This window comes from Pseudopodoces humilis, chromosome 1 (genome assembly GCF_049639895.1).
Source record: "Pseudopodoces humilis isolate 2021_Gansu_Grassland_sample_001 chromosome 1, ASM4963989v1, whole genome shotgun sequence".
NCBI lineage: Eukaryota > Metazoa > Chordata > Aves > Passeriformes > Paridae > Pseudopodoces > Pseudopodoces humilis.
The window spans coordinates 146,453,345-146,465,700 of record NC_142200.1 but is presented as its reverse complement, the minus strand read 5'-3'; positions in this window follow the sequence as shown (position 1 = coordinate 146,465,700).

Here is a 12,356-nt window from a genome sequence, read left to right as displayed (position 1 = left end):
TTTGCTTATCCGAGATGAGCACAGATGGTCATATTTCCCTCTGTTTATTTTTGCTGAATGGCCTTTTCAGCCTGCCTAGTCTGTGACCTTCTCCTAAAAATGGGTAGATACCTTTTTTTCTGGGATGCTGGGTTTCCACTTTCTTATGGAGCCAAACTAAAGGCTCTGCTGGTATCAGCTGTGAGGACATAAATGGACCAATAAAGTCTTTATACTTTCAGATAGTTCTTTGCAAAATGCAATTCTAGGAGTAAAAAATTCATCCAGGTACACATGTGAAGAGTGTCCAGCCAGGTGCTTCTCAAATCCAGGTTAGCCAGGCTGTGAATAACAGGATTCATGAGTTGTTGCACTGTGCTTTAATACTTGGCACGTTTCATCTTCAGAGTACAAGTGCAGCCTAATATAAAAAGACATTTGAATCAGTGTATTTAAATACAAAGTGTAGTAAATCACTAAACAATATTTTAACATGACAAAGGTAATAAAAAAAAAAGAGTAATGATCAAACAGTACCTGCCATTTTGGCCACTGATTAAAAGGCAATCCCAGGGGTGTGGGGCCCCCAAAAAGTGTTCAGACTATAGGGAAGAGAGCTGGTGGAATCTAAACATCATGAAAGCTCAGCACTCCAACCCCAGCAATACCACAGTGCACTGTACACTGCTTGGAGTTAAGATCCCACTTTAATTTTTAGTTAATTTAATAAGTCAGTGGCTTTGGCATAGGAAAACTGATATTAAAAAGCATGTCTGCTCTATCAGTTATTGAATATTTTGAGGCCTTTTGTACTGGGTCACTCATATACACATAACAAGAGGCATAGCAGATCAGTGTTCATGTATTGTACAAAGAAATAAATACAAAGAGTGAGAAGGACTTGGCCTGGACTGCTACTCTCTCAGATTTCCTCAGGAGCTCAGGTGAGAAATTCACTGAATCATAAAATGGTTTGGTTGGAAGAGATTTGGTTTGAAGATCAGTTTGTTGCAACCCCCCTTCCATGGCAGGGACACCTTCCACCACCACAGGTTGTTCAGAGCCCCATCCAACCTGGCCTCGAGCGCTTCCAGGACATCTCCCACAGCTTCTCTGGGCACCCTGTGCCAGTGCCTCAGCACCCTCATAGGAAGGAAGAACGATTGGTAAATTGCTTCTCTTGCCTCAGAGAAGCTGAGTGCCCCAAAGCTCTCTCCCACCTCTTGACAAAAGATGAAGTCATGATAATGCAAATCCCAAACCGCAAATCCCACCAACTGGGGGCTTCTAGATCCTCCTCAAAACTTTTTTTTACACAAAACCCTTTCAAAGTCCACTGTCTTCAACAACAGTAGACCTAATATTTAGCAGGAAAAAAATCCCTCAAAGGCTCCTTCTCTATGACAGCTCTTTAGAAGATCTTCTGTTCAGCATAAATTCATTACATCCAGGATGGCACTGAGTGGATACAGTGAGCCAAATATGTAATATCTTTCATTAATAAACGGTCTGCTGTTGATGATGACTATTTAAGCCAATACTCTGCAAGGCCAAACTGCATGCTGTTTATGTTTTGAATTATAATTTGCAATATTCTCGGCCATCATGCTGTATTTAATTTTTTTATGTTTAAGCCAAGATATTTCTGAGTGATGCAGCACCCACCCAACCATCCAATTCACACTTGTGGGGATGTTGCCTCTGCAAAGCAAACTTTGCTCTACTGGGAGCACTCTGAGCTCCATAAGTAATGTTACATGAAGTTCAGGTGCCAGGAGCTGCCATGGGGCTCAGTAACTACAATGTCATTCTAGTAGCAAACACAGCTTACATTATTGCTTACTGATTATTAACTAATACTGATAATTAGCTGATAATTAACTAATAATTACTGCTTACAGATAATTAACAAACATGCCCTGTTACAGCAATACAGACATGTATCTTTTTGAAATGTGCTTCTCATTTTGTGCTCAGACCAAGCTGGAGAGGAGAGACAATCAGGCTGGATTAACTATTTGATGTGCATTCCTCTTCAGTGGAAAGGAGAAAGAAAAAGCATCTCTTGGTGGCAATGAGTGCCACAGGCAGCTTTTGCACAAGCAGGTGAATGATTTTATTTTGATGAGGGAAAAATTGCGATCTTTTTGGTGAGCCAGTCAAATTGTTACCAAAGAAAATAAAAGCACTGCTCACTTTGGCTACAGACAGCCTCTGAAAGACCCAGCTGAGATGGATGGCAGCACTGGACAGAAAGCTATCGGCCACTTTAGTAATGAACCTCACAAATATTAACCCTATATAAATAAATAAGGTCTTGACTTTGCAGAGACTGATCATTGGAAATAGAGACAAAATTGCTCATTCTACAAACCCATGCTTAAAGAAAATACTTGGGTAAGAGAAGAATTTAAAAAAGATTAATGGACATTGTCACAACCTTCTCTAATGACAAACAAGGCTGTCAGGGCAGGTCTCTGGCCCAGATCACTCACAGCATAGCCTAGGCTTGGGCTAGGAAAACAAATGCTCACCTGTCATGGCCCTGCAGTGCTTTCATTCAAGTCCCTATAAGTGCCACTGATTCAGGCACCAGGAGATATTCTGAGCGGTTTTATCATCAGCAGCCAAGTGAACTGCCCTTCTCCCTCTCCTTCCAGCATGCTGCACAATCATCCCTCTTTCTGTAACTTACTCCCTCCGTGTCTCTTCCCTGCCAGGGGGATGAAAAGCATGAAAAGGTCACACCCCTCTTACTCAGACCTTTTGAAACCCAAGCAGCAGCAGGGACAGATCCAGTCCCACACAGCTGGAACTGGAGCTGGGGCAATGCCAGAAGCCCATTAGATTAGAAAACATTCCCTTGAGCTCACTCCATTGGCTCAGCAGATGGGGGTGAGCAGGCATCTACTTTCACAGCTTATTTCCTGCTTTGGGGAAAAAAAATATTCACATGTCCCAAGATATTACATCAAATACAAATGGTACAAGGACTTCTGCCATCTTGCTGAGCTCCTCAGAGAGGAGAGATTAAGCAAGGACAATGGATGGCTGAAGTGACAAAAAAAAAAAAAAGTCCATGATTTCCCAGAGGAAAAAATAAATTATGATACTCTTCCAGGTTTTCCATCTTGCTGTTGACTATGCTAGCACAGTTTCATATAAAAATCATAGAAAATAGCACTGAAAGGGATTTTGATCACTTCTCCTCTAAATATAGGCTCGGCTGCATTCTCTTTTTGTAGACAATTTGATAAGTTACATAGTCCTCAATATCAAGATCAAAATGAGTGCCATGGCATTGCAGCAATACCACCAAATTGAGGATTGACTTTATTTCCCTGGAGATATCTGCAGGTTGTCGTCAGACTTAGGCAAGCACCGCTGCACATCCATGTATGGAAAGAGCAACAGCGATAAGGATTAGACAATTTGTGTTTATTTTCGGGGGAAAATGTAATTCTAGCATTTTAAAATACAGACAAAGGAAGTTCACAATAAGCACATCTACGCTGGATTAGTAGTGTACAAGAACAGGTTGGCACCTTTTGGGTTGTAACACAACTGGAATTCCCTCACTCAAGAACTCCTTCCGCCCAATCTGCAAATGTCTCAAGACAGTGACCTGGAGGTCATATCCCCATCTTTTCCTTCTGCTATGTCCAACAGAGAGTTATCTGGGCACAGAGGGGAGCAGAGATGGTGCCAGAAGTGCCTTGAATAGATGTGACCTCATTCTGAGAACGCTGCAGTAGGGACACCATCAGATGTACCTTATATACATCTGTAAGTGTATTTAATGGAAACTGCTATATTCTCCCTACTGAGAGATAAGGATCTCCCTGGACCCAGAGCAGAATTTTTATTATTCCACTTGCAAAAGATATTTTTTTAAAAATTGTTTGTTTCTGCACCACTATTGTGCCTGAATGGATTGTATTGAGGGCTTGTGCTACGTACAAGTACAAATGGCCTTGCTTAAACAGAGCAATACTCATTAAATAATAATGCATCAGTGAGAGTCTCATTTTGTGACATGTCTAGCTGGGTTAAGCATTCTCCTGCATACATAATTGTCCTTCTTTATTCCAGAAACTTCAATTATTGAGTTTTATTTACCTAGGAGTAAAATATGCATCAGGACCTGTAACATATGCCCTTCCGCTCATGCCTTGAAATTTGCTACACCTAGGCAACAAGATGTTGTCTGCAGGAACCCACAAAGATATTTGTGATCCCAAAGAGTTTGTCTCCCAAGTGGGACTAGTCTCTTTCTTTGTGTTTCAAAGCAAAATTGGAATTCTGCATTTAGTCTTTGCCTTTGCCACAAACAGCTCCTTTATTTCTTATTTCTCTAGCTGAAAAACAATAATAATGCGTGTACCTCCTTCAGAGCTCTCTTGTCTTCAGTTTACCATAAGCAGTAAGTCTTTCCAGAAGGAGACTCTTTGCAGGCTGGCTAAAAAACTGGGAGACCATAAAATCCACCGTGGCCTACAAGTGTGAGCTTCATATGGCTGCAAACTGCAGAATTTTATTAAGCAGTAAAAACAGTGTCCTCTGGCTCCATCATCACCTGAAATATAAAGCAAGTCCTACTAAACAAAATGGACAACTTGGTATGGAAATCTCTAGGTTCCTTCCAAGTTGGTCTAGTCTAATCATAGCCAGACTTCATATGCAGATAAATTCATCAAGTACTTTTTAAACAACAACAAGAAAAAGAACATGGCTCATTTTACATTGCCTGATTTTGTTTATAGTCTGTGGCAGAACTGATCATTTCATGTACATAAACATGACTTCATTGGTATTTCTTAGTCTTGGGCTATTCTTATGTGCCTGGAGAGGTTATCAGTTACAGGTCTCAGTTTCAGGTCAGACACCTGGACACCACTATGCTCCACTATTTTGGTTGTCTTTGCTGATCAGCTAATCCATTCCAGGGTGGAATTTACCTTATCCATCCAGAGAAATTGAATTTCTAATGTCAGCAAGCAGCCTGGGTTCCCTCCTGTACGTCTGTGCACCTCCTGAGGACAGGTAGCCTAAAGCCAGTGCCTAAGCTGGAGGTTTTGTCATTGTAGCTGCCTCACTTTTGACTGAAGAAGGACATGGTCACCTCACCTGCATGATGTCTGGCAACCCAGACATGAACAGGAGGGCTAGACTTGGATGTGAAACCTAAATGGTTTCTCTAGGACAGGCTTCCCAGCTCAGTACATGCAGGATGAGAGATCCATTCATTCCAGGGGGATGTTTAGAGCCAAGAGCTGCCACCAATGGAGGAAAAGAGACCAGGCTTGGGAATCCCAAGCTCATGCTTCCCCAGATTACCATGCCCCCATTTTGGGAGTCCTTTAATGCAGGTAAAAGTGGTAGAAGAATGGGTTGGCCTCCTGAGAAACTGAGGTTTTCCTGTCCCACTGCACCTCCTGGGATTTGCTCCAGCTGGAAGCCAGAAGCACAAAGCTCTTCCCAAGGGTGGAAAACAGCAGAGGAAAAGCCCTGTATAGTCTCCTCCAGAGAGTTACTCCAAAGCATGGCTTCACTGAGCAGCTATCACTCACCATCAGATACAGCCAAAATAGCAGGATTCATCTTTAGAGAACTAATTTTTAGAAGTGCTGAACGCCACCATCTTCCATAGGGAATGTGGCTGCTCAGCACCTCTAGGAGAGAAGCTCTTAGATGCCAACACATAAAGAACCTGCAAAAAAATTCCCCAGTCACAGCATCAAACAGTTCTCCCCTGGGCCTGCCCTGATGTCTCTTACCATTCTAGTTCAAACCTTTGCTCCAGCATTTATTTTATACAAAGAGCCTTTTACCCCAAGGAAATAGTTTCCTCCTCTATTGACATTATAACTTTATTGAATTTTATATTAGGTATTCTGAAATATTTACCAGCAGGGTTAGCTATTACTGTATTTTTTTAACTAAATAATGTTGAAGGCACAGAGGGAAAGGGCCAATCTAGAGCCATGACACCCAATTGCAATGCTGGGGGACTGGGATCTACCCTGCTCAGCTTCTGCCCTCCTGGATGTCTCCAGGCATGATATTTAGCCTTTTCTGGAGTGATTCATCACTTTAATAATGGAATAGAAAGGGAGGGGGAATTTTCCCCTGGGTCTTGGTGTCTAGTGGTGATCTGCTTCATCTCTCCACCACCACTGCCATCACAGTGCTAAGACAGAGAAGCAGAAACAAGTGTTAAAGAAAATTCAGTTTAGCCGATAATATTTTACAATAATACAATAACAGCCACTCATAAAACAGTCCCTGCCCCATAAAATTTACAATGTAAAGCAGACATATAAATGGAACAAAATGGGAATAGTATAATGACGGAAACACATGGAGTAGGGAAGCTGTTGACTAAAGCTATCCAGCCATGCGTGGTCAGAGGTAAGAAGTGATCCCAGCCTGGGAATTCACCATCCTTATCCAGCACCCTGTAGAAAACCTCTCCAGCATCCATTTTCCAGGAGCAGTTATCTGTCTATTGACTGAGATGCTGCCATATCCAATATGAGCTTCATCTAGCAGACAGCCACTACCAGCTAGAAAGAACCTACTTCCTCCAGGAGATCCAAGGTCTATATCCACGGCAATTTCAGTCAGCTGAATTTAGACAATAGCCACACTTATCTGAAATGCTGCAATACTGGCAGCTAATGCACACTAAGTTAATCACTGGCATATTTGTAGACTGCCAAGTATATAATAGCGCGATAATGAATTTGTATGGCTGGGCCTATAAAAACTTTGCTTTTTATACTCAGGCATTTTAATTGACACAGAAATACATTTTAAAAGAGAAAGCAGGCTTGATGAGGTCAGCTTAAATTCCTTGGTATAATTACCAAGTCCATTGAACACAAATCTGAAATAATTTAGGTTAAGTTAATAACTTATGCCTTTAGTTTATAAGCACCGCATTACATCTCAGACAGCTCAGATCTTGGCTTTGCTAAAGTGGCCTGGCCTTTAATAAATTCCTCCCCACGTTTTTCATGTTATAGCCCTTTTACAATCATGGTTTTCAAATAGCAGTGCAGGTACAGTGTGTTTAAATCACCATAAATTAGAATTTCTTTTTTCTGGCTATAGCACCTTTATTGCAAGTTGTCGACTTTTCTTTCAGCCATAAAGGTTATTACAGGCTCAGGTCGGAAATGAAAAATACACCATGTGCTGTCTGCAGATGTCCCATGACAGACCCCCCCTGAAGCAGAATCACTTTCAGAGTGTTCCAGGGTGATTCTATACAAATAAGGATTTTTTTATTAACTTGGTTGCAACAACATTCATGTTTACCACCTTCTGTATTGGGTTTGCATGGCAAGGTTTTGGTTGCAGGGAGGGCTGCAGTGGTGGCTTCTGTGAGAAGGTGACAGAAATTTTCCCTATTTCCAATGGAGTCATAAAAGGAGGGGGAGAGAACGTTCATCGCTCACAGTCCAAGCCAGCATTCAGTACTAGGTCAGACATTTCTCAGGAGGTTGGTTACCATCATATGATTGGTAAATATCTCTGCTGCTGCCTTCTGCTTGTGCTGCCTTTAAGTCAAACTGGAACGGCATGGAGGGTCCAAAGTGATAAAGCAATGGTGACTATGAATAAGAAGGAGCCTTTTGGAAAGCTACTTTTGTAAAGTAGGAAGAGAAAAGGCTCTGCTTCTTCTAAGCAGCCTGGAGAGAGTCTGTGGAAGGTGGTTTTAGGAAACTTTGTCTAACCAAAGTACTTAGTGTGCCTGTGGCTTCAGGTTTGTGCATTCATCAAATGGGACAAACTGCTGATGGACTGAGGACAGGGGAGAGGCAGGAAAAGTGTCTCACAGCCCATGCCAGGATATGAGAACTGCAAGAATCTGTTTGGGATGCTGGAAGACAGCTGCTTCCATGCACCTCATCTCCCTGCCCCTTGTGCCCTCCTTCCCAGCCTCCCTCTTCTTGTGCAAGTTCATCTTTCCCAAGGATGTCAGCAGATCCCTGTGCACGGTATTAAGATAAGAAGCAAATAATGCTGTGAGGAATTTGCTGAGCCAGCTGGTCTTTTGCACCCTGTAGGATGCACAGACCAAAGAGGCGTCTGCCACACATGTCACACAGATGAAGCCAACTTTGCATTCAACAACTGCACCAAACAAAAGATAAAAGCAGTTTCAGCATAATAGATCATTCAAAGGGGCTCCAAATCCATGCTCCCACCCCTCCCTTTGTACCCTCTCTCCAGGTTGCTTAGCAAAAGCTGATTTTTATTTCCAATTAAAAGATTTCAGAGCAGCTTTTATTTATTATTTATTACTATTATTGCATGGCCACTTTGAATCACACTGCTTCTTTCTAGTTCTTTAATCTAATCAAAAAACTGCAGCACACACAATTCCTTCCTGTGAAATGTTCCTGTGTTTTGTTCAGTGTTTTGCATAGATACACTCAGCTTTTTGGCACATTTTAAAGTGGCTCCAGATTCATGCCTGAATTGCCACTAGTCCCACAAGCAGAAATGACAGCGGCAGAAGAAGCAAAAAACTCCCCACTAGCCACGTTGCTGGAATCCATTTTTGTCAGGGATACACTGGTATCACCGAAAATTGTCATGTTTAATGTGGAGTGGCTGACATTAAGGCAGAGGCTTGAAATGCGAAGAAACGCAAGTACAATAATTGCAGCATCTTGTGGCAGAGCTCAAGATGCCGCCATTCTCCTGACTGTCAGCCAAGAGGAATTTCCCAGGAGCATGTACAGCAAAACCCACTTCTCATGGGGCCAGGCAAAGTGGCATTTCATTACCAAGCAGTAACAAAGAAAACCTGTTTACTTCTGTGCAACGTGAGCATTCAAATTCCATCTCAGGGCTTGTGCTGTTTACATTAGGGATGAAATGAGCTCCAAACACTGGAACACTTGTGAAGTGCTATGGAGATGCTGTTTCCAGACAGAGGAATTTTTCAGAAGACACTGAAGGCAGAGCAACACCCAAGTGCTACCAAGTGACTCGTGTTTGGTTCTCCAATCTAGTTATAGCGTTTGAAATTCCAGTGGTGCTCTGGCACAGGCTGTGTGTGCACTCCAAGAGCTTGCTGTGCTTGGGGAGCTTCTCATATGAGACCCAAGGGAAGAGGTTGTAAAAATTGGTTAACTCAGCCCCACAGCCATGCAGGTGGATGAATTTACTCAAAAAGCGGCGTTTTGAACGGTTTGGAGACCAAAGAACTCTGTGGCTGCTGCAGGCAGTACAGAAACAGCAAAGGCAAGGTGGTCCCTCCCCCCAGAGCAACCTTCATGAGACCAACAAAAAGCACAATCTTGCTCAGCTCCCATGCCTGCAGAGAGATAAAGAAAAGCCTTCTGCATCAACTGCTGTGGTGGGGATTGTGTCACTGCTTTTTGCTGGTGTTTGGTGGGGAAGGGCATTGCTGTGTTGGGAATGTGTGAATGCACTTTTGGGGTGCAAGTCTCAGAGGCTACAGCCACCTACACACCATTTTGGAAGAGGCACTTAGGTAACTGAGTTCAGGTTTCAATGACACTTACACACCAAATCCTTCAGAAACATCTTCAGAAATACTTTAGGTGCCAAATTGCATTTGGAATTGCAAAATGCTCCTAAAACTCCACACCACCGGAATTTAGGGCTAGGGTAAGGGTAAGGCAGCCACATCACAGGTGATATGTGAGCTCATGCCTGTGCTTTCATCCCACAGCAAACACAAAGCAATTTGGATGGGCTTTTTCTTGGGAAAGGAGAGTCTGGCACCACCACTATCTGAGCGGAAATTAGCCACAACTGCTCGGAGGGAAACGAAACCCTCTGGAACTGGCAAGTGAAATACAATATTTTTCACAGCTGGAGATATTTTTTGAGAGAAAAAAAAAAGTCAACATTATCAACATTTTCTATTTCCATACTTTTCTTCTGCAATCCCTTCGTGATCGGGAGAGAGTGGGCTGAATACGTTGTAGCAGATTATGCTGCCGTTATTTTGGGATCCATCAGAAATACTGTAATTTTCCTGAACAATCTTGTTATCAAAAAGTTGTGGCCTAATTTGGCATTCTCAGAGATTTCTCTAGGTAAGATAAGATTTCAGTAAACACACTAATTTTTGGCTACATAACTGAGCTGTACTTTTCTAGTACAGCTAAAATACAGTTCATTATATAAAGGAGGGTTTCCCCCTGTCTCTTGAAAATCCTATTCTATATTCTGAAGAGCCCAGCCAATCCCAGTCAATTAATTCCTTTAGAAAAAGATTTCCAGAGCTTCATTTACATCAGACTAGAACTGTGAGGTACAAAAGTACATGTCATGCCAAGACTGCATTTAAGTTTTTGACTTTTGAATTTGTGGGGTTTTAAGGCAATTAAAGTTCAAAGTGGAGTTTTATTACAGTTCTTATTATGAGCAAACTTTGTTTAAAATCTTCCAAGGTGTCCAAAATCCAGATACGAACACTTCTTCTATAATGGCCAGGAGATATTACAATGATCACTTTATTTGGCTTCTTTCATAACCCAGTCCAGATGAACACCTTTGATTCCAGCACCTCAAAGCAACATCCACTCACAAAATTGTTCTTTTGCTCTGACACATATGGACAACCACAATTCTCCACCAGCTGCCTGAAAACCTGCTAAGACAGAGGGTAGGGAGCAGAAACAGGGTGGGACAACCAGTCCCTTGGCAAACTGTCAATGATCCAGCCATCAACTGAAACTCAGCATCACCAGGGCCTATGAAACTGCAGTGGTTTAAATTCTTTAAGGAAGGTGTCCTGGGCTTGGCTTTTTATTGTTCATTTTACAATTCTGTTTATAACTTATATGACATAATCAAATTGAAAACTCAAAAGACAGGAGATAATGGTGACTTCCATGGTGGTTTTCAAGGTGAGGCTGCCAGAAAAGGGGATGTGGAAACGCAACTTTTTCCATACTTAGCTATTTTCTGTAGATAGGCTTAAGCACTTATTATTTTTAGTGAAGGACAATGGGTGATGTTTCCTAAAGAACTTTATTGTGGTGACTCAAAGTGTGGATGCCTCAAGTTCAATGCTCCCAGTCCATGATTGATGATATTCCTTTAGCTGTTTTGGTTTACACCTTAGCACAAATCCACTTTTCCTAGATGAGAGAGATACTCAAGCATGATGATATCCAAAAATAGCAGCTACAGGGTCTATCAGGGACCAGCTTTCAGCGCTCCAAGTTTCACAACTTCCCTTTTGTGGAGCTAAAGATGGTTGTCTCCATTTTATGAGGAGTAGGACAGATGACCACAGTGCACAGCTTCTACACTGACCATCCCCTGGCTCCACTCTTCATCTCATGACTGCAAGTGTAGAAGAAAACCAGCCCAAAACTGATGCTGTGGATATGGGTGCCAAGGTGCTCAGGTCTCGGAAATCCATGGGAGAATAGATTATGAGCTACATGGGGCAAGAAATACAGTCTAGCAGAGTTATTCACTTAGGGTAGAGTCCAAGCCAATAAATTTAAATAACAGTGATTAAAAAGAATCTCATAAAATATCTTAGTTGCATCTGCATTAAACTGAGAAAGTTTTCTCAGATCCTCCTCAATGCATGTTACACCTCAATCCTACTGTTATTCTAGTTACATCTCAGAATAGGAAATTTTCAACAACTTAATGACCTAGGGCTTGATCCCTGGTATAATGAAGGCCTGCAGATATATTCCCTGATCTGTGATAAGCCATGCACCACAAAGAGGCATATCAAATTCCCATCCTATAGGAATTATTCTTTACTTGCTTCATAACAAATGGGGCTGTGAAGCAAATTCTACAAGGAACACAACAAAACCCTGCATGCTGCAAGTTTTTAACACATGAAAACATAATCATTTAATTAAGAGAGAAACAATGTCATACTGCACTGAAGAAAAAAATTTTAGGAGCTGAAAGCCTACTTTTCTTCTTTTAGGACACAATCCTTTTACAAAGCTGAGAAATTCATGGAACACACAGACACTTTTGGTGTGTTCGACATCAGAAGTCTCCAATTTTTTCCTGTGAGACTCCATTCACACCCAGAACAAGAAATGGGTCATGTTTGTTCTACACAAGAGCCATTTTAGGGAAATTTGGCTGCTTTGGGCATTTTGAAGTTACTAGAAACAGCTCAAAACCAAAACAGCAGGAAACATAACCAGAGGATATTTTGACAACATTTAGAGTTTGGAATTTTTTTTTTTTTAATAATTGGCCAGACCTGTCAGATTACAGCACCATAAATGAGGATCCAACACCCCAAAGTCAGTGAAGTTTCAGCAGCAGCCAGACTTTGCTCAGGACTCATGGCTACCCCATTTCTGTACACCATTTCCAAGGACTAACAGCCTGTG